General features: G+C 39.2%; 1 protein-coding gene across 4 annotated transcripts in view; it reads right to left on the reverse strand.

Annotated features, from left to right (window-relative positions):
- CPQ (carboxypeptidase Q) overlaps positions 1 to 19,869 on the reverse strand; it is a 432,637-nt gene extending 412,768 nt beyond the window's left edge. For 2 of the 4 annotated variants that reach the window (XM_039853812.1, XM_039853813.1), the window contains exon 1: positions 19,763 to 19,868. The gene's annotated coding sequence lies outside the window, so the exon portion shown is untranslated. Of the gene's footprint in view, positions 1 to 19,762 lie in introns of all 4 variants that reach the window. The other 2 variants (XM_039853811.1, XM_039853810.1) reach the window with 1 other exon arrangement.
- Positions 19,870 to 24,003: the final 4,134 nt, after the last annotated feature.

A 24,003-nucleotide genomic window follows, 5' to 3' on the forward strand; every position in this document is an offset into this window, starting at 1 on the left:
GTGTTTTCATTTACAAAATATAGTTCTCAATCACTGAAAATGTCAAATCCTAAAAACGTAGCATTCCTACACATGATGTTAACATCGTTCCTGAACAGTTGTCAGCCGAAGATTCATTTGATGAATCCAATTTTTGTATACATTTCTGTTGCATTAGAATTAGAGAGAAGTTCTGTTTAGAAATAATTCCAAGAACAGTTTTTATCTTTTATTTCACATTGAAAACCAGTCAGATTTGCTTCAGCCTCAAAGAACTTGTTTATGTAAAATTAAATCAATGCTGGCAGCAAGTCGCACTTTTTTTCTAAACAGGAAATGGGTTAAACATTTGGTAGAATTCTCTAGTGAAACTCTCTGGGCTGAAGATTTCTTTCTTGGATGATGTGAAATTATAAATACAATTTTCTTAATAATTATATGGCTATTCAAATTATTTCATATTTGGTGAGTTGTGGTAGTTTGTGTTTTTTAAGGAATTGGTCTGCTTCATCTATGTCAAATTTATATATGTAGAGTTGTTTGTAGTAATCACTTATTAACTTTTCGGTGGCTGCAGTTGGTGATTTCTTTTTTCATTCATGATATTGGTATTTGTATCTTCTCTTTTTTGTCAGTCTTGCTAGAGAATTGTCAGTTTATTGTTTCAAAGAATCACCTCTTTATTTCATTGATTTTCTCTATTGTTTTCTGGTTTCAGTTTCACTGATTTCTGTTATTTCCTTCCTTCTGCTTGCTTTGGGTTTATTTTTTCTTTTCAGTTTCTTGAAGTGGAAACTTAGATTGATATTAGATTTTCCTCTTTTCTAATGTATACATTTAGTGCTTCCTCCTAACACTATTTAAGCTGTTTCCCACAAATTTTAACACATATTTTCATTTTTATTCCCTTCACTGTATTTTTTATTTCTTTTGAGATTTCCTCTTTGAACATGCACTATTTAGAAGCATGTTGTTTAGTTTTTGAGTGTTTTTGTAGATTTTCCTGTCATCTTTCTGCTGTTTGTTTCTAGTTTGATATCATTGTGACCAAACAATACATTCTGTATGAGTCCAATTCTTTTAAATAAGTTGAGGTTTGTTTTATGGTCTAAGATATGGTCTATCTTGATATCAGGTTTTAAAGCTGTTTTGGATGCTAAACAGTTAAAATTGCTATGTCTTCTTGGGAGATTAACCCTTTTATCATTATACAATGTCTCTGTCTCTGGTAATTTTCTTTACCCTGAGACAGACTTAATCTGATATTAATATACCTGCTCTTGCATTCCTTTGATTTTTACATGATCCTGTCAATTCTTGTTACTTATGGATTTTGTATTTGCTAATTCACCTACTAGCTAAAATTTATTTATAATCCCAAAATCAGTATTTTGTAGTCATTTGTAGATATGCACAGAACAGCAAAAAAAAAAAATTGACTTGTCCAACATACACATTCCCAGCTAAAGTCAAACAAGGAAATACTCTGCCTTCTTATTTCAGATCTCAAGCTGTAAGCAAACGTCCTATTCACAGTCTATTTAGTGCCACATTTTTCTCATTTTTGTGCCTTTTGGGGGAGTGATGTCATTGTTTAAAACAACCTCAAGCATAGTGCTAAGTGCTTTCTAGTGTTCCTAAGTGCAAGAAGGCTGTGGTGTGCCTTATGCAGAAAACATGTGTTAGACAAGTTTTGATTAGACATGAGTTACAGAACTTTGGGCTATCGGTACAAAGTTAATGAATGAATAATATATACTTAATAAGCTGTCTGTAAACAGGAACATACGTATAACAAAAATATTGATCAATTGATTAGTTGATGGAAAAAACAGAGGCTCACAGGAACCTAACCCTACATTTCCCCTAGAAGCAGCAGTTCAGTATTTGCTAACTCAGTGTTCACAGAGACTATAGAACATAGCTACCATGAATAATGGGAATCAACTCTTTGTTTTTGCATCCTTTTATTTTCGACCTGCCTGTACTGCTATATTAGGTTTTTTCCCTGCTTGCCCGTGGGTTAAACATTTTATATAATTCTACTTTGACTTAACTATAACATTTTTGAGTATATCTCTTTGCATAGCATTTTTAGTGGTTGCTGTAGGTATTATATTATAAATGTGTATGTAAATATAAAACATCAGTCTACTGGTGTCATCATTTGACCAATTTGAGTGACATATAGGAAACTTATATCCCTTAACCTTTCCATATTTATAACTGTCTTAAATATCTATATATATTTAGAATTATATTTAAAGTATTATAATTTTCTCTTCAAGCATCAAACACAATTAGGAAAATTCAAAAGGAAAAGGAAAGTCAATTGTTTTTACCAATATATATTTGTTTACCATACTTTTTTACTTCCTAATGTTTCAAGGTTCCTTCTTTCATCATTTCCTTTATATTCAGAGAACTCCCAGCCATTCTTTTAGGGTAAGTCTGCTTAAGGTTGTTTTCTCTGAGAATGTCAATTTCCCCTTTCTTCCTGAAGGATGTTTGTTGGGTAAAAGATTCTGGTTGACTGTTTTCTTTCAGCGCCTGAAAGATACTGTGCTATCATCGTCTGGCTTCCATGGTTTCTTCAGCCTAACACTCTCCCAACTGAGCTATTTCAGGAGCTCATTTGCCTCCATGGTTTCTGATGAGAAACCCACTTTCATTCTTACTGTATTTTCAATAGGTAGCATGTCATTTTTCTCTGCCTGCTTTCAAGACTTTTTTTCTTTGTCTTATTTTTCAGAAGTCTAATTATGATGAGTGTTGGAAGAAATCTCTTTGGGTTTATCCTGTTGGTATTTTGCTCAGCTTCTTGAATATCTAGGTGTATATCTCTTATCAAATTTATGTAGCCGTTTTCAGCCATTATTTCTTTGAGTGTTTTTTCCAACCTTGATCTCTTAGTCCTCTCTTTCTGAGATTCTGATGACATGAATGTTTAATATTTTCTTATAGTACCAAGACTCTCTGAGGCTCTGTTAGTTGGTTTGGTTTTTTTCCAGTCTATTTATTCTATTGGTCAGGTTGGGCAATTTCTTTCCCCTCCATTCTACTATTGAACCCATTCACTGATTTTTCTTTCCTCTCCATTCTATTATTGAACCCACTCACTGATATTTTTATTCTGCTTATAGTATTTTTCAGTTATAAAATTTATATTTGATTCTTCTTTATTTTTTCTAATTCTTTGCTGAGATTTTCTAATTCTTTTCTGAGGCTTTCTATGTTTTCATTTGTTTCAAGTATATTTGTAATTACTCATTAAAACATTCTTATCTGGCTGCTTTAAAGTTTTATTTTATCAGATATTTCAAAAATCTGTCATTTTGGTGTTGCATATATTATCTTTTTTCATTCAGTGTGAGCTCTCCCTGATTCCTTTGTTATGACATGACTTTCAATGAAAAACATTTTGTATTATGTTATGAGACTCTGGATCTTACTTAAACCTTCTATTTTAACTGGCTTTCCCTGACACCACTGTAACAGGAGAAGGGAAGATGTTGCCTCATCACTGTCAGTGGAAACAGCAGTCCAGGTTCCCTACCTGGTTTCCACTGACACTCAAGGAGAGTCTCCTTATAAATTCCAAATGAGGTTGGAAATTCCAGATCCCCCATGTGGGATCTCCACTGTCAATGTAGCAGGGTGGTCTTATTATTGCTGGCAATTGTGAAAGTAGTGAATCTCCACTAGATCTCCTATGACACCCGGCCATAAGGGAAGGGAAGGGGCGCATTATTATTCATTTGGGCCACAAGTCCAAATTTCCCACATGGTCTTTAGTGATTCCATAGGTGGGGTTGATGTGTGGAAGATCACTAATAGCTAGTGGATGTAAACGTTCTGGCTTTCTACTTGTTCTCTTTGACAACACCCTGGAAAGGGTGTTGAGATACCTTGTTACAGACCTGTAAAAATCTAAGCTACCCACTCAGTCTTTTGTTGGCATGGGTCACAGTGGGGCCACAGTTTTTTCCTATAATTTCTGACTAGAGTAGAACGGTTAATTTCTAAAAGATTTCTGTCTTGTTGGACTATCCCTTCCCTGGTCCTTTGGCTAGAGAGAACAGGCTTCTGGGGAGCTGTTCTGATTTTTTTGTTTGTTTTTTGTTTTTTGTCTGTACTCATTGACATTTCTAATTGCCAGCTTCCTTAGCACCAAATCTGAAATATATATCAGGTGGGAAAAAAAAAAAAGGAACTCAGGTCTGAAGATCCCTAGTTGGTCTGCCTTCTTCTTTCTACCTTTCATAGTCTTCCTATGTTCATCATATATATCCTAGGCTACCCTGTAAATGTTCCCTTCATCTTTAAACCAACCTATCCAAAGCCCATACCCTCCACTTCCTTTATCTAATTCTCACATGCCGAGTCAATATTCCCATGCCCTAGTCAACCCAGGACCAGGTACCAGACAAGTTGAGAGCCCCTACACCTGAGCCCACTGAAATTATCCAAACTAGCCAATCATAGGACTGCTTACCTTGCCTCACCCATTCTTTCTCACTAAAACCACAATAAAGTCTTTGCCTTACTTTTTCCTCACTCCTACTGCCTAATTGACCCTGGTGATTCCTTGTGTGGCCCTATATGGAAAGACATACCCACTCCTCTTGGGAATTGTAACTATCTTTTCAATGTCAATCATTGCCTATCTATTGGTCTCACCACACTCAAATAATAAAAAAATATATTCTAAAACATATGGATGTTGTGAATAAAAGTTTTTTCACTGGGATAGATAGCATGTGAATCTGGGGCTTTAAGCATTTATTTTGCCTACCCTATGCTGAGAGTTTCTCTGCTGAATGAAACCAAGCAAGGCAGGCTGAATTAAGAGATAGAACTAATAGGGAATGTTATGGACTCATATCATATCATTTGAGGCCTGGGCCCAACCTTAACCAAAGCCAGCTGTATCTCTGAACTTTCCAGTTATGAAAGTTACATACTCCCTCTTTTGGTTTAATCTCATTTCACTTGGATTGCTTTCACTTACAACCATATGTTCTGATTCAACATCTCTAAACTCATCTCTTCCTCCAAATCTTCTCCAATTCAAGAAGAGGATTTCCCACTTTCTGTTAATAAAACCACGATTGTCCCTATCATTAAGGCTTAAAAGTACAAAATCATCTATTCACTCTCCCATATATTCCATCAGTCACTAAATCTCGTCATCGTATACTCTTACATCTGTCCCTACCAATAAAATTTTTATAACTTCGATTCTGGTCTTCTTTATTTCTCACTTAGCAACAGTATCATACAGTGATACTGTGGTTTAGAATAAGAAGTATATATTTGGTCTTTGTCCCCATTTCTGGCAGAGAGCTCCTTACAACCCTTGAAATTTCCTAAGTGATGACAGCAACAAAAGTGTCTTTTGTTGCATTAAATTGAGGTGATTTTGGAACCATGTGTGAAGATGGGGGCTGGTTGCCAGGGAAATCAACCACGTGATTAGAGAGGAGTAGGACTGGAGATGGAGTTCAATCACCAATGGCCAATTATTTAGTCAATCATGCCTATGTAATGAAGCCCACATAAAAACTCAAAAGGACAGGATTCAGAGGGCTTCCAGATTGGTGAATACACGGAGATGTGGAAAGAGTAGTGTGTTCTGAGAGGATATGGAAGCTCTAAGCCCTTTTCCCCTATGCATCTCTTCCAGCTGGCTGTTCCTAAGTCATATTTTTTTACAATAAACCAGTAATCTAGTAAGTAAAGTTTTTATCTGAGTGGGGCAATAGTGTAGATAGTGCGTGTGTATGTGGCAGGGGCGGGGGAGAGGGTGAGAGGGAAGAAGGAAAGGAGGGGAGAGAGGGGGAGGGGAGGCAGGGGGGAGAGCGAGGAACAGGCCCAAACTGGAGTCACCTGTGCTAAGCCCACATCACCTGAGACTTAATACCTAACCTAACTGCAGTTTCAGCCTTTCCCAGGAATGTAATCTTAACCAGTCAGTCTGGAATGTCCTGGTCAGCACAAGTAAGGTTACCTGCCTGACCCCCTTTTGATCCCCAAAAGAAGGTGGCTTTGCCTGAAACAATCCACTCTTTGCTAAATTATTTCCTTGTCTCATCCCTTTCTGCCTGTAAAAGCCCTTCCTTTTAAAGCTCTTCAAAGCTCCTTCGATTTTGCTAGATGGTATGCCGCCCTATTTATGAACGGCTAAATAAAGCCAATTTGATCTTTAAATATACTTGGTTGAATTTTGTTTTTTAACAACAGTATCAGAATTGAGTTATTGCAAGACATCCAGGTGGTGTCAGAATTGCTTGATGTGTGGAGGAAACCACCATATCTTAGAAATGGTAGTCAGAATCTTATATACCTTCTCTCTGAAACCTTTTCTTACCTGCCCTGGCCAAATCAATGCCCACAGTCTGCTGTTTTCCTCTCTCTTTCTGCCATTCATTGCCCCCACTCTTCTACAATCATCTTAAGTCAGCCCAGGCATGATCTTTTCCAAAACACTTTTCCTGACCTGGCTCCTCTTCTCACAGTTTGCTTACCTCCTTCACAGGTTACCACAATCTGAATTGAAATTATCCAAATTATGTCACTAGGCTTTAAGATTTCAAGGGAAAGATTAATATCACATGATCTGCCTAGTATATGGTAGGAGCTCAAGACATGCTTTTCTGTAAATTGTTTTTCCCTTATCCTTGTATCACCATCACTTAGCACATGTGTGGCATAAAATAGCAGCTAGACTGATGTTGACTATCTAAGTGAAGAGTTTCCTGCAATTGGCTGAATGTGTCCAAATTCATATGTTGAAATTCTAACTCTAATGTGATGGGATCAGCAGGCAGGGCCCTTGGGAGATAATTAGGTCATGAGGGTGGAGCCCTCATGAATGGAATTAGTGCCCTTATAAAAGGGACAACAGAGAGCTCTTGCTCCCTCTTTATCAACCATGTGAAGATATGAAAAGGTGGCAGTCTGCAATCCCAGAAGAGGATCCTCACCAGAATCTGACCATACTGGCACCATCTCAGACTTCTAGCCTCCGTAACTATGAGAAATAAATTTGTGTTGTTTAAAAAAAAATGTCGATCTATGGCATTTTGTTATAGGAGCCCAAACTAATATACCTCCTCACCTCCAGTCTGTCTGTACTTCTATCCACCCAGCTCACCATATCAAATTAATCTTTGCTCACAACCTTATCTGGTAATTAATGATCCAATAATACTTTCATTAGCATGTTAGAATACCTATGCTTTTCCTCCTCACTTAGTTGCTTATTCCTCAAAACTAATTTTGAATGTTCTGTCCTCAATCCAGAGTGCATAATACCACCATCAACATTTATATCATCCAAATTACTATACCAAAAACTAACAATGTCTGATTTCAGCTGGGCCCTCTGCATTGCTTGGCAACCCTTATATTTATTTACAGCTGACCCCTATCAAACTTCCCAGAACAGATGCTACAAAGTTTTTCCATTCTCCTTAAGCCCCAAATTCCACACCTACTCCCCTCACGCTCAACAGAAGCTCTCCTCCTCTACATAAGTGAGGAGACAATATGACCAAGACATGCCTTGGCTTTCTTCATCCTCACCTCAAACTTTTCTATCCCTTTATCTATACAGTCATTCTCAGTTCATGTCCCAGTGAAAGAACTGCCCATCCCCTTTTCCAAAGCCAAATTTTCTATCTGTACTGTACCAATTATCCAGTTTTTCTCCCTCTCCTTGGCTCCTCTTCATCACAGAGGAATGCTTAAACCTCCTGCTAACATTTGCTGAGCATTAATAATGTGGCAAGTGTTACTGTAAGCAGTTCCAATAGATCATTTTACTTAATCCTGACAATAACCTTTGATGTTCCTTTTATCACATTCCTTATTTAATGGATTAGGAAACTCAGGCTTTCATAATTGCAAAATTTACTCAAGGTTACACACCTTTCTACTTCACATATACTCGAACTTTTCCGAAGAATAATCTAAATTGGATTCTTCTCCTTCATTTCCTTCCTTTCTTCCTCTATGTTTCTACATCATATGTCTAAAACCTTCATGGCTGTAACAATCACAGTGACTTACAATTGATCATTTCTTTGTCAAAATGAATAGAGACACACATATATGATACACACATCACCACTATGAACACTGATTCAATATACATTTGTTCAAATGTTGAAAAATGAATTCAGTCCTTATGAGAATTACATTCTCAAAAATGTATCACCCTATCCTTTTTTTCTCAGCTGCTATCACTTTTATAATTTTTAAGTACTAAAAGTGTAGAACTGTATAAAAGAAACTGAAGCCCTGAATAGGTTTTCTTGGGTTTGAAAAGCACTCACAGCTGGGATATTTTTCTTTAGTTACCTAACCTAATCCCATGGTACACAACTTGGCACAGTTTCTGTGGCGTTCAAGAAGAATATTTTTCTGAACAAGGACAAGATCAGGTCCACAAAGGAAGAGCATACAACAGTATCAGCTGAAACTGCTTCCCCATCAGAAAGGCCAAGCTGACACCAGGTCAGCTGAGGAAACAAACATTTCTTCCACTGACAAGTATTTAATTGGACATTTTGAGAATCTAATGTCATGTATGCAGATGCAAATGTTTGAAGAGTTGTTTACAGTGTAGTTTGTGCCAGACAGGCTCCAATGCCAAGCCAGCACACAGCCTCCCATTATTATGCTGGGCTCAGCTTCTGAAGATGTTTCAGGGCTTTCTGAGCCTTGTAAATTTCCACATCCCAAGGCTCATCTGTGTTTTCAAAGTAGAGTCCTTCTTCCCCTAAGGATAGATGTCGGTCCTTCCCCTGCCAATCTCTCTTACTGCCTGTCCTGGTTCAGAAAAGGCTTTGGAAAAATTATGTGAGAGGTAAATTACACTCTCTAGAAAGTATAGGGTTGAAGTTTTAGCAGTTTCTGGAAAACTCACAAAGAAGGAATGCCACACTCTAGATCCTTGCCCAGAAACTGGGTCTTAGCTGATACAATTATTTTTGAGAATTGTTTGTTATACATTGACCCAGGAAAGTATAGCTTTAGAGAAGCAGACCTTAACATGCCAACTATAAAGAAGCATTTTGATTGAGAGGATAAACAAGGATATACCACAAATGGACATTGGGGAATCCATTCACCTTTAAAAAATCAGACCACACTCTGCTTTGAAAAATGCAATGCAAAAAAAAAAAGATGCCATTATCACAAATTGGTAGATGCTTTCTCTGTATCCTCTTCCTATTATTGAATACCTTCTTTGACAGATGTTTATAACTGTTTAAAATCATAAATTGGAAATACACATTAGGTACATTGCTGTGTATCATGTTAAGGATATTTAATAAAAGAATGAAAATTCTACCACTTGTTTCATATTTTATAAGCTTTTTTTATCCAATTGGCTCCAATATGTAAAAAGTCATAAGAAAATTATAATCAGTTATTAATGAGTTCATTTATTTATTCATACTACAAACTGATTAATTGCCTACTATGTGGGTGGTTCTATAGAGTAGTGGTTAGCACGTCTGCTTTACATGCAGAAGGTCCTGGGTTCATGTCCCAGGTGGAGCCATGGACCACAACCTGAGTGTGCCAGGCCCTGGCTGCTCCGGGCCCCAGGTTCACTGGGTCCCCCCGGTACGCCCGGCCCCAGGTGTGCACCACAAGCATGTGGGGGGAGACACCTCGCCTTCAGAGATCCAGTTCTTAAAAAAAAGGGGGGGAGATGGCAACATCCATAGGTCAGGGGCAGAAGTGGAGAAGGGGGTGTTAACGAGGGGGGAGAAATTACCTACTATGCTCAGAGCAACTGCAACTGTTTCAGATATACGGAAATAAAGAATATGTCATCCTTGGCCTCGGGAAGCAAGTGAAAGAGGAAAGCAAATAACTATCATACAAAACAGAAGAAAATACATTCTCAAGTGCTTACAGTAAAATAATGACAAAGTATTGCAAGATTATCACAGTAGAGAATACAGAATAATAGAGAAGATGGTATTTCAGCTCAGCCTTGCAGGACAGATGAATATTCATAGTTGTAGGTTGTAAGGATATTTCTAGTTAAAGAACAACCATGAGCAAAGGTATTAACATTTAGAATGTTTCCTAGAAAGGGTTAAAGTCTAGGGAAGCTGGGGTACTATAAAGCACCAGGGAGAAATTTAAACACATGCACATGCATGCAACAAATATATCCTCAGTCCCATTTCAGACTTACTAATTCCGAAGAGCCAGTTGAGACCCAGGAATCAGTATATTTAAGACCTTCCCAGGTCAAGACGTGTACTCTTGATGCACACATACAAAATATATGGAGGAATATAGTCAGTGTTATGGGCTGAATTGTGTCCTGCACTCCAAAAATTTGTATGTTGAAGCCCTAATCCCTAGTATCTTGAAATGTGACTGTACTTGAAGATAGGGCCTTCAAAGAGATGATTAAGCTGAAACAAGGGTATTAGGGTAGGTCCTAATACAACCTGACTGGTGTTCTTATAAAAAGAGGAAATTTGGACACAGAGACACCAGAGATGTGCATGAACATAAAAAAAAGTGGGGGCAGCGGGGAACAGCTAGAAGATGGCCATCTGTTAGCCAGGGAGAGAAGACTCCTTGAAGAAAGCAAACCTGCTGACACTTTGATCTTGGACTTCCAGCCTCCAGAACTGTGAGGAAATAAATTTCTGCTGTTTAAACCCACCAGTCTGTGGTACTTTGTTATAGCAGCCCCAGGAAAAGCATACAGTAAGTGAATACACCAGGAATGTACCTAGAGATGTATTTTAAAGCCAGCTCTTTAAGAACCTTAAATGCCATATTAGGAATTTAGACTTTATGCCACAATTTCTCAAAACACAGGTCTTTTGAGAAGGGAATGATCCAGCCTATAATATGATCCAGCCTATTATCCAACTCTTCAGGCAGTGTGGAGGATGAAGTACTTTAAAAGATTCTGCCTAGCTAAGGCAAGAGACAATACGAGATATGACTAGGGCAATGATAGAAAAGAGGAGAAGAAAAAAAAGAAACAGAAGAATTCAGGAACTATCACATGTAGACACAACAGCATTTGGTGACTTATTTTTGGAGAATGAGGAAAAGGGAAGAGTTAAGGATAACCTTTTGAGCCTTTTTGAACGACATATTTCAGACACTTCACATTACCTACTATCCCACAGATTGAGTGCAATTAACCAAAACAGAAAACACAGAAGGAGCATATTTGGGAATCAGATTGATGGACTGAAAACCACAGAATAGAAATCAGAAAGCCAAGGGTAGAAATGAAGAGCTCTGGAGTACAGAGGAGCTCCTTAAAGTGATGGAGTAATGATAGACAGCATTGTCCTCCCTTCCCATTTCAGCCCAAAAAAAATGTAAAGAGGTTGGAAGTCATCACTCCATTTATTACAACAAATAAAACTGAATGAGCTGAAAAAGCAACTTTCCTTAGACCCAGCAGAGAACTGAGGGTACAGAACAAACCACCGCCCTAAAATCTGGAGAGACAAGCAAATCCAGAGTCACAGCACAAATGTGCAGAAGCCTCTGGAGCCATAAACTGGTAGGAACATTTACGTAGCAATTTTGACAAACTGCTGGAAACTGAGTGTGAACTACCATGAGAGTGAAAAACAGCGTTGGGGGAAGGGCACAACTTTGGGTCATCACAAGACAACTATGACAAAGGGGCAAAGATGGGAGGGAAACTAAAGAACCAATGAATAATAATAGTGGCTACTATTGACTGAGCTCTGACCATGTAGTGGGCCTATCCTAAATGTGTACATTTCTTAAGCCTAACAACAAACCTATAGGACATCGCATTAGGTTTCTATTGCTGCTATAACAAATCAACACAAATTTGGTGGCTTAAAGGAAACAAATTTATTGTCTTACAGTTCTGTAGGTTAGAAGTCCAAAACTAGATTCGCTTGGTAAAATCGAAGTATTAGCAGGGCTGCATTCCTTTCTGGAGGATCTTAGAGAAGAATTTTTGCCTTTTCCAGCTTCTGATGACCACCCACATTCCTTGTCTCATGGCCTCCTTCCTCCATTTTCAAAGTTAGCAACATCACATCTCTCTTGCCATTCTTCCCGTAGTCACATCTCCCTCTTTGACTCCTCTTCTGTCCCCCTCTTTCACTGTTAATTGGGCCCACCCAGATAATCCGGGGTAATCTCCCTACTTTAAAGTCAGATAATTAGTGATCTTAATTCCACATGCAACCTTAATTCTCCTTTGCTACATACCTTATCGTATTCACAGATTCTAGGTATTAGGGCATAAACATCTTTGGGCGATGTTATTCTGCTTATCACAGCCAGTTATAATTATTATCCTCAGTTTACAGATGAAGAAACTGAGGCATAGAAAACATATGTAATTGGTCCAAGGTAACTCAGGTGTTGGTGGCAGAGCTGAGATTTGAACCCAGGAAAGTGGCTTCAAAGCCCATATTCTTAACTATTATACTACAGAAAACACAGGGTGATAGTGAGTGATTAGTTTAAGTAGTAAACCCTAAAATTTGAACTGAGTAGGTAGTGAAATGCACTCAGCACAGTGCTAAACTCCTTGATTTGCCCTCTGCTTCTCAAAGAACTTAATTGGAGTTTATAATCCTACATTCATTCTCTAGTCTTCTATGGCCACTCGTTTTCTTTAAGCTTTAGCTCAGTAAAGCTAATGAAAAGAAAAACCCTATAAAAGAACGGCCAGATGTTTCTGACAGTAAATTTGCAATAAAATACATGTGGCATTAATGATTTAGAACACTTAATCAAATATAACAAATGCACCTTCAGATTAGTCACGTATAACATAGATCCAATGTATTTTGATAATAGTAAAAGAATCTCAAAATGATGTTCTGGGCACAAAAAGTACAGGCATCTAAATGTGGGAGATGAATTACATGAGTGGCTTTACAACATCATGAAAAAGAAAGGATGTTTTATTTTTATCATTTTGACAAAGCTAACTGAAAATGTGAGCAAAACCAGAGGACTGAGGCACAAGACCAAGACTCTGGAACTCACTGAAGTCTTCATTTGACTTTTTTTTACAATCTTTCATAAATGTTTCAAGGAGAAATCAATTTTCTATAAATAAGAGATTATATATATACATATATCTGTACATATGTACATCATAAATGTATATATTCAAATATAATTATATTTAATTAAATGAAATATATCACATTTTTGATACTTTCTATATTCCTGTTCACTCTTCTGAATTATATCCTCCAACCTCATTAGTTATATTATTCAAATCTTACCATTTGTCTTTTGTATATTATCATTTGGCTTTTGTCTACTTGATTCATGTAAACAACAGATCTTGTCACCTACAAATTGTTTTGGTCGTTTTCTCACACTTCTAATCATTTCCTTTGTATATTTTGAGGATAAGTATTTTTAAATGTTTGGCCCATAAAAGGTCACAGCTATCCTGTCTTCCTTATAGAATGTATCTTTCATCCACACTAAATAACTCTGGGTCTAATATAATACTCTTTACTTTGAATTATACTTGGTTTCACTTTAATAATGATGTGGAACTTAAGGCCCGTAAGAGTTTCTGGTTTCTCTACCTTGGCCCACTATGTTGGTGAGTTTATATTCATCACTAACTCTTGTGAGTCCCACCACAAGACAAAATGGGTTTGTCTTTCCATTTCCCAACTGAGCTTCACCCAACCCAATGTCCTACTTATAGGTGCTTCGTAAGCAGTAAAGGTAGCTAGATGGATTTAACTACAAATCATTATGTTCAATATGTTTTAAATGGTCTCCAATGATTCAGAGCAGTGGACTGAAAGTCTCGCCAGCCACAGGATCTGAGGCAAACTCAGGCTCCTAAATATTCAGATTTTTAGTTTATAAAAGAAAGATAATAGGATATGGATGCACCTGCTTCTGAGAATTACGTAACAATCAAACATAAAAATTCTTTTAAAATATAAGGTACTATGCTAATAAATTCTTTTTTCCAAACAAGGCTAATGCAATCTACCTTCTTGTTAACAATCATTTATCATAAAATCCATTAAGTGTTCTGAAAATTCCTCCCGATCATTATTCTTTTCATTTTACCTTACTCTACCTCTGCTATTCTTCCCTTAGTTCAAAGTCTCCCAACACTTTCTCTACAAAATAACATCAAACCCTCTGCCCAGTATTTCTGAACACTCTCCTATTTGTCTGTTCCTGACAAGCTGAATGAGAGAAATCAAAGCCTGTGAGATTCTTATGTAAAGAAGTACAGTAAGTAGTTATTCGGAAGAGCCAACTCAAGCTGTTATTTCTCTGTATTCCAAATCTACCTATACCTGTATCTTCAGCCATCAGTCCTCTCTGCTACACTCCTGCCATTTGTTCTTCTTTCTTCCTTTCAAGCACTTCCTTCCATCTGTGTTGCTCTATTTTGGTTTCCCTTGGTGGCTTACAATAACCCCTCACTGTTTGAGTATCCAATCTTTTTTCCTTCACTGGAGCCTACATAACAAGTAGAGTTCTAAGAAACATATCTGAAATATGATAATGGTCATTAGTCATGTTTAATGTGATTTTTTTTCTTTCCTTCTTTTTAAGTGATTTATGGCAATTTGTCTTTTTAGACTGAGGACCTGTCATAACTTTGACAGGTATCTACTATATGATGTCACAGTACAGCTATAGTCAAGGCTGTATCCTAAGAATCTCCCCTAGATGTTCCACAGTTACCTCTACTCACTGTTGTTCTCTCAAAACCTCTTCCTCTTCTTATATGTATTATTCTCATTAGTGGCATCTCCATTCACCCAGTCAAGCAATTCCAAAATCCCAAAATTATTTTCAACCTTATTTCCCATATTCAGCTAGTCATTAAATCTTACCTTCTCTCTTTTCTGAATATCTGTCAAGCCTTTGTTAGTTTAGACTCTCATCTTATTTCATTTGGACTATATCAACAGTACTCTCATTTTCTTCCATCCTCCTGGCTTTTCCCTCTCTAGTTCCTCCGAAACATTATTTGTGGAGTTATTTTCTAAAGAAAATCCAATCATAGTATCCTGTTTAAAAACCCCACTTAAAATAAAAGCTAAAATAAATGAATGGGACTACATCAAACTAAAAAGCTTCTGCTTAGCAAAATAGTCAACAAGGTAAAGAGACAACCATCCAAATGGGAAAATATATTTGCAAGCAATACCTCTGATAAGGGCCTAATATCCAAAATATACAGAGAACTCATACAACTCTATAACGAAAAAACAAATGATCCAATCAAAAAATGGGCAGAGGACCTGAACAGACACTTCTCCCTAGAGGACATACAAATGGCTAACAAATATTCAAAAAGATGCTCAACATCGTTAACTATTAGGGAAATACAAATCAAAACCACAATAAGATACTATCTCACACCTGTTAGAATAGCTCTACTCAACAGGATAAGTAATAACAAATGTTGGAGAGGCTGCGGAGAAAAGGAACCCTCATACACTGCTGGTGGGGCAGCAAATTGGTACAGCCACTATGGAAAACAGTATGGAGGTTCCTCAAAAAATTAAGAATTGACCTACTACTATATGATCCAGCAATCCCTCTACTGGCTATTTACCCCAAAGACTTGAAAACCCATATCCAAAAAAGATATTTGCACACCGGTGTTCATAGCAGCATTGTTCACAGTGGCCAGGACATGGAAGCAACTGAAGTGTCCTACGATAGATGACTGGCTAAAGAAACTGTGGTACATATATACAATGGAATATTAGTTAGCCATAAGAAGAGATGAAATACTGCCATTTGCGACAACATGAATGGATCTCGAGATAATCATGCTAAGCGAAATAAGCCAGACAGAAAAAGTTGAAAATCACATGATATCACTTATATGTGGGATATAAACCTAAAAGCAACGAATGAGCAGGACAAACAAACAGAGACTCATGGACATGGACTTTTAGACCAGGGGTTACCAGAGGACTATATACTAGTGGTTACTAGTGGGGTGAGGAGGGAGGGGAGAGGTAGACGGGGTAAAAAGGGTCAAATATAGGGGGGTAGGGGTAGGGTGAAGTGGGTAAAGGGGATCAAATATATGGTAGCTGAAGGAAACTGTACTTTGGGCGGTAAACACACAATAGAATATACAGATGTCAAATGATAATGTACACCTGAAAATTATATTATTGTATTAACCAATGTTACCCCCAATAAACAATAAATAAATAAATAAATAAATAAAAGTTCTATAACAGGAAAAAATAAAAATAAAATAAAAAATAAAAACTCCACTTAAAAAAAAACTCATAAAAAAGGTTATGTTGGCTGTCATAAAGTCTGCATAACATGGCATTCAAGGACTTTCAATCTCTGGCCCCAACAGCACAAGACATCTCTACTGTAGCCACAGTGAAGCTCTGTTCTCTTCCTAGGAGTGCCATGCTCATACTTGCCTCCTTTTCCTTGCCTAAGTATTTTTCCTCACTTGGAACACCATTGTCCCTACTCTCCGTTTTCAGTCTTCAAGATCCAGTTGAAAATTTACCTACTCTGTGATATCTTCCTCAGTTTTAACCATACCTATTTCCAGGGAGAACGTGTGGCCACTACTTTCATATCACCCTGTGGTACAATTATTTGTGAATGGTTCGCTTTCCTTTCCTATTTAAACTCAGTACTTCATTCATCTTTATTCAGCACACAGTGCATACTCAATAAATGGTTACTGAAATTAATATATGCTGAATAAGTTAATAACTAAAAAAAAAGTCCAGAGACCTAGAAGCACACCAGCCCAACTTCTTCGCTGTATTAAAGAAACAGGGCCCAGGAATAAAGAGAGAGAAAGGACTAATAATCTGACTATAACAAACACATGAATGGGTTGTTTTGTTTTTAAAAATTAAGTGGTTTAGGGAGGGCAGGGGGAGAAAAAAGTACATTTTAAAGCTCTGGCTCCAGGGCAAGCAATAAAAATTGTTGCTTTAATGTTTTTTTTCATAATACTGTGAACAATGAGAAGGTCTATTCCATCATACCAGCCTTCAGGGCACGGCACAAAGTTTCAGCCTCCTGAGCTAAATCGAACTGGCATCAGCTCTGTTTTTCAGGCGGCCACAATTGGTTTCTGACTTCCATGAGGCTAAATTTAATTGACAAAGAAGAAACAAAACAATTTTCCACTTATATTATGGGCCTCTCTTTTGCTCTCATCGATTAATTACAAGGGTCCTAGAAACACATCTTGCATTCTTGTCCTTGGATTACAGGGATGCAGATGTACTTTGTCTACAATGCCTTACCAAGGGCATAAAGCTAGCCCAAGAAACAACATTGGTACTTATAGTTCAAAGCCCTTAAGTGCTACTGACTAATGACAGCTCTTGATGTCACCCATTTTATACTCCCTAAATTTTAAGTCTGAACACGTTTAAAATTGGGATGCATGTGCATCTAGATCAAAGTATCAGAGTCTACCTGAGTCCCAACGGAATTCAATAATTTTCAAAATGATATAACAACCGATTCTCTGTAATTCAATCTTAGTAACTCCACCCCTGGGCTCCCATCCTAAATTCACTAACCCACAATGCCTCAGAATTTATATATATCGCAGAACACAGAGCCCACATTCTCCAACATCACAAAGACTTTGGGTTGTCTATGTTTCTGAGAGAAACCCTTTCTCCATTGTCTGTTTTGAATACCTGACTATCCCATTTTCCAAATGCAAGTAGTTTCAATTTAGGAAGGTCGAATAGAGATTACAATAGTACCTAGCTCTTAGGTTTATAGTAAGGATTAAATGGGGCAATATAACTAAAATAAATAAATAAATATAACAGTGCTTGGTGCCCAGTCAGTGAGCCCCATTGGTATTAACTTTGTTACATTCTATTCATGAACAACATGTGACCCCAAAACTGGCTCTTTGGGAAAGTCTGAGAAAGCTGTTTTTGTTTTTTGGGGCTTTTTTCCATCAACACCGCATTTGGCTCCATATCTCCCAACAGATTTAAAATAACTGACACAGGTAGCATTAATTTTATTTTATTTAACATGTTTGGGACTTTGTTAAATGCAGCATGGAAAATGTATTTTTAAATGCATGTAAAATGACTTTTTAAGTGCTTTAAAAAATTTCCCTAAGGCCTTTCCAGCTCCAAAATGTTGTCATCTAATCTCAAATGCATGCAAATTAATAGTGATACAATTCTCTAGATATAATAGAAATATATAGCATTGTCATGCTGGGTTGCATTGGATAAAAGTCAGATCCAGGACCCAGTGGCAATGCAGAATAAAATCCTGCCCTTCTTTCTCTCCACCAGCCCTGAGTCTATTATTCTCATTTTGAGTTCCCAGGTTCTTTTCTAGCAGATGTGGAGAGGAAGAGGAGTGAGCTGCAATTTGCAGAGGCGAAAAGAGGGTCAAGATTCTACAAAGTCCGAAGCAGAACAGCTGAAGTAAGAACTCCACTAAAACACCTGCAATTTCGCCTTCTACTGATAAAAGAGAATCCTAGAAGTCTAACTCTGAAAGGGGCCCCACCTAACATCCCTCACCTTGGAGGGTAAGAAATAAAGAGATCAAGTGACAAGTCTAAAGTCATACAGATTTTCCAGAACATGGGTCTGGAAACCTAGAACTGATGCAGTGACCAATGGCATTAAAGCAGTCTCAACCTATGTAACTTCCAAAGCATCATACACAGATAAATGTCTCTCTTTTCCTCTCTGGACTATATTCAGCCTGCTTCGGTCACCCACAAGCCATCCAGTATCTGTCTCAGAAACACAAGATTCTTCACAATCCTGAATTCAAGAGAAATGCCTAGTTCTACAAACAAGTTACTTAAAGCAGAGTCATGTGGTTCTACTTTTAAATTCACCCTTACCTTTCAGAAATATGTTAAATAATATTATGGTGATTCTCCAAAAGTACAAAGTAGAAAACAAATCACAAGCAAGAAAAGGCCTAGGCATAGTTTAAGATATGCGAAAATCTATCTAACGTGGAAATAGGGGGTGCTTCTGTGATTATTCTCTTTAAAAACAGCAGAGACTAGAACTCCTTTTACAGAAGTACATCATTTACAACTTTTTGGAAAACAACTACCAGAGATAAAAGTCGTAAGCCTGTCTCCACGGCCTCCATTTCAGATGTATTTATATCCATTCAGCTTTACTTTGTATATACTTATTCACCTCCTCCTTCCTTCATTCACCCGTTCTTCCTCACAGGTACTCACTCATTCTTCAATTACTCATTGAGTACTCCTGAGTACGTGAATCTGAGTGCAGCCTAGACGTGCACACCAAAAGTGAAAGTACGAGCTAAAAAAGCGAAAAGAACCTCAAAGGAGCCACGATAAAGCACCCGGAGGATCGGGGAAACTAGAGATTTGTTCCGGATAGGGGGAGAGGGAAGCTCCTTGGAGGCCCGGGGCAGGGCTTGGGAGAGGAGGGGGCAGCGAGGCGGCCCTGGGGAGGAACGGTCGCTGCACCCTCGCTGCGGCTCCGCAGCCGCCGCCCGCCTTCCGGCGCCCGCTCGCGGCTTCCCCAGTTCTGGGCCCGGCGCCTCCCTCGTCCCAGAAGCCGCAGGCCCCGGGCTTCCAGAGACCTCCCAGCCCCGTCCGTCAGCCGCTCCCAAGAATGCGCGACCTGGGAAGTGCAGCCCCGGGGCCGCCGCCCGCCCCAGCCCGCCCGCCGGAGGAGCCAGGTCCTCGGCCCGGCCGCTCGCGAGCTCGGCCCGGCCCGGCCGGCGGCGAACGCACCTGGTACGGCCGCTTCGGCGCCGGCGGAGGCAGCGGCGTGCGGGGCCAGGCTCGCGGCCCAGCCTTCAGGTGGCGCCGGCCACACCCCCAACGCGCGGGGCCCTTCCCGCCGCCGGGGACCGCGGGGCGCGCGGGCGGGGCCGGCGGCGGCGCTGGCGGCGGCGCTGAGGGAAGCCGCGCGCGCGGGCGAGGGTTGGGGCGCCACCTCCGGCGCGGCCCAGGCCTTGCTGGGACTCAGGGGACCCACGGCTCCTCACCTGGCTTCCACTAGAAACTGAGTGACCCCCCCTGGGTCCTGATCCCGGTGACCTTGCTTCTTTATATAGGGCTGAAGGGACTCCTCAGACCGTCGCGGGTCCGCGCGGCCTGGGCTTGTGGGCCGCGGCGTGTTCCCGAAGCTGTCGCCTCACGTCGGGCAAAGTCCTCGGCAGAGGTGTCGTGGGCTTTAAAGAGTGGCCGCGCGGGGAGGGAAGCAAGGAGTTGTGAAGCTGAAAGGAAAACGGGGACGTTTTTGGTCGTCCCTGTGCCGGGCTAACGGTATCTGGAAACACCAAGCTTTGTGGGCTGTTAAACGCCACCCACGGGTACGCGATTACAACCTGTCCTGCAGGTGCAGGATTGTTAGGCGGCGACGATGAAAGGCGGAGGAGGTGATCCATACTGGGAGATCAGGAAGACTCATTTCATTTCTCTTTAGTTTATGCATTAATTATATGAGAGTGCCCGAGACGAAAGGAGATTCATATGATTACCTGCTCTAGCTTATCTCAACAATTCATACGCATTGCTGGCCACAAAGAGTGTGGATGTATTTTCAACGTTTTATGTTTTGATAAGTTTGAATTCCTTTGTTTAACCATACTCTTATCAAATACAAACAGTTATCTTTGTGGAACACAGAGCAACTCAGGTCTCTCCTCTCAACCAGAAAAAAAAACCAGCTTTTTAATTTTTTTTAAAAAAAAGAAAAACTACATACTCACAGGGTGGGGGAGGGAGCACGAAATGTGTGCTGTTCATTTATTTACACACACATAACCTACAACCTCTAAACTTTTATTGACCTCATTGTCCACCAAATAAAGTATAAACTCTGAGACATTCAAGGTTCCTAGAAGTTCCTCACAATGTGATCCTGGATTCCAGGATCATCTCTATGGTGCTATATCCAGCTCCACTGAATTAATTTTTTCTCAAACTATCTGGGGTAGAGGACAGTCGCTTTTATTATTTCCTATATGCCATGAACTGTTATTTTTATAAGATACAATTTAAAACTTGCTAGAAAAAGTGAGAAAAAGGGACATAAAAATCTACAAGCCCCATTTTCATTATGAATACACCAGTATAAATTACCCTGTCAATATTTTGGGGGATTTTCTTTTCCCTTCTAAATTTTTACTCTCAATTTCAATATTTATCTCGTCATGGACCAGTAAAAATTGTTCATAAATTGGCACTGATAACCATATTTTAAGTATTGCTGACTTGCTCTTTTAATGTGTCTGATGCTTATCCACTTCTTGGCTTTTCTCCTGTTGTTCCTTTAGTACTGATAGAAGTTCTCGCTCAAGGTTCAATGCCAAATGTAATCAAAATAATGGCTTAACATTTATTGAATGCTTTACGCTAAGACTTTTCTTGCTTTAACTGTGAATTCTTATCAACCCTATTATTATTATTAATTATTATTATTCCCACTTTACAGAAGAGGACATTGAGGATTATAGAGATCAAATCATGTAACTAGTGAGGTACGAAGTTAGCATTTTTAACTGAACAGCCTGATTCCAAAGCCCATGCAGTCACCTAAAATGCTGGGCCCTCCTCCATTAAGCCTCCCCATTTGTTTTCTAGTGGAAATTAATCACGCCTTACTTCTACCTCTACCACAAGAATTGGTTTTCATTCATGTCTGTTTCCTACACTAGGCTTTAAGCTTCTGAGTACGGTGGCATTTGCATATCTCCATAGCTCTTGTGCTATTATCTTCACTTAGAACATCCTTTATGTCCTCAGCTCTGCTCATAATAACCACTAGACATCAAGCTCACCTTCATCTTTGTGTTACCACTATCTTTTATGCTTACTTCATGTTATTGGTATAATTATTCGTTTATGTCTGCATCCCCTTTTAGACCACAGACCACCTGCTACATTCAGTTATCTTACCAAAGATGTTTTAATTGAACAAGCACTTTCATAGTATTTATGATGTGCCAATTGCTGTTCTAAGAGCTTTACAACTGCGTAAATAGCTCTTTAGAGTAGTTATTATTTTATCACCAGCTTACGCATAAAGAAACTGAGGCACAGAGAAGTTACTAGTAAAATGGTAGTAAGAAGCAGAGTCAGCATTCCAAGTCAGGCAACCTGGCTCCAGAGTTGGTTTCTGAACCTTCATGCTGTACTGATTTTCCCCTACACCATATGCTCTTCCCTCTGAGAACACTTTAGTGACATTCCACTGCTCTTAGGATAAAAGTAGAACTCCTTAGCAGGGTCTACAGAAACTCCATGTAGCCTTAATTCTGTAGCTGCATCTCCCACCCACCTTCCTCACTCCCTTTTAGCCACTCTGTCTTCCTTTCCTTTTCATGAAGGTTATGCTCCCTCTGACCACAGCACATGTTATTCCCTTGGCCTAAATTGCTGTTTCCTCACCTTGTTCCTTCTTCAACCCAAAATTATCCTTCAGATTTTAGCTCAAGAAAACCTTCTTAGACTAGGTCAACTATCCTATTAAAAGGATTTTTAGTTCTTAACAATTATCATTTTATATTTTATTTATGTGAATATTTGACTAAGGCAAGTCTTCCCCTTTCAACATTATTAGCTCCGAGATGTCACGGACTATCTGAATATCCTCAGCAACTAGAACAGTATCTGACATGTAATAGGCAGTGAGTAAACATTCACTGAATAAGTGAAGAACTAAAAGGTGTTTAGAGTGTTATGAAAATATAGGAGGAGCACAGTATTGTGCTGGTAAAAGTTTACCAAGCAGCTTTTTTTTTTTAAGGCCTGATTTGTACCATTTGCCAGTTACTGTAATGTAAATACTCCCACTGTGGCCAGTTTTGAGATGCCAACACGAAGTCACACAGTGCTGGAGTTGGGACGTGATGTGAGCAATCGGCTTTGAGAGGCTATGAGAGCTGGCTCCAGCACTCTACTGGAAGAGCACCAAAGTTAGTGGGGCAGAGAGTGGCGCACAAAGCTCAGGCAAGCAGCCCAGAGATCTAAACTGAAATCTGAAGTTTGAGTAGAAGACAGATTTGGGAGGTGGAGCCCTATGTGGGACAAACAATTGCCAAGGGAGGTGGGGTTGGAGAAAGAAGAGGAGAAAGTTCAATAGTACTGATGTGGACATATGATAAAAAGAGCCTGGCGAATCTTGATAAGAGGTTCAGACCTTATGCTGTCGGAAGCACAGGATTGGATAGTGAATTTTGGAGATATTGGTCCTGCTGCCTTTGTTGAATGGATTGGGCTCTATGCAGCCACCCAAAGAGGCGATGCTGGTGAACAGAAGCAGGATAGGGATGGAGAGAAAGTGCAGACAACTATGAAAGGCAGCCTGTCGGAGGTGTTTCACAGGGAGATTTGAGCAAAAGGGCAGTCTGGCAATGAGCAGGCCAAAATTACAACCCCAGGAGGTGGAACCTCATGCCTCAGGGAATGAAACCAAAACAAGGCAATGCCTCACCCTCTAGACCCAGGGCCCAGACTTGATAGTAAGTATAAGCTTTAGAAACAGGAAGACCAGGGCTTGGGTTCTGGTTTAGCTGCTTTCTAGGTGTGGCTGGTCAATTAAACTCTCTGGGTTTTCAGTTTTCTTATCTGTTAAAAACATGAGTGTATAATAAATGGGTATACAATAAATATTTTTAAAATTTAATAGGCAAAAAAGAAATAGGAAATAAACCAGGCACCCCTGGGTCTACAAGAGTGGTCTTCAAGTCTGAGTATGTATTCCTTTGGGGAATCAGGAGTACCTGATGGGGTGACCGATAATATCATCCAAACTGAGATACGTTGAGAATGACAAGGATGCTGCTGTTAATAATTATACCAGGACAAGAGGCATAAACTGCAGTGTGGTCATCTTTGTGCTCAGAGACTTTCTAAGAGGCAGATGGGCATGAAGAATTTTAAGGCACCAGTTTCAAGATCCAGAACCTCAAAGATCATATTGCTTTCATCCAAAAATTGATTTGCTTGAAAGATGTCTTTTATAT

This window comes from Pteropus medius, unplaced genomic scaffold (genome assembly GCF_902729225.1).
Source record: "Pteropus medius unplaced genomic scaffold, Ma_sr-lr_union100, whole genome shotgun sequence".
In the NCBI taxonomy this organism is placed as follows: Eukaryota; Metazoa; Chordata; class Mammalia; order Chiroptera; family Pteropodidae; genus Pteropus; species Pteropus medius.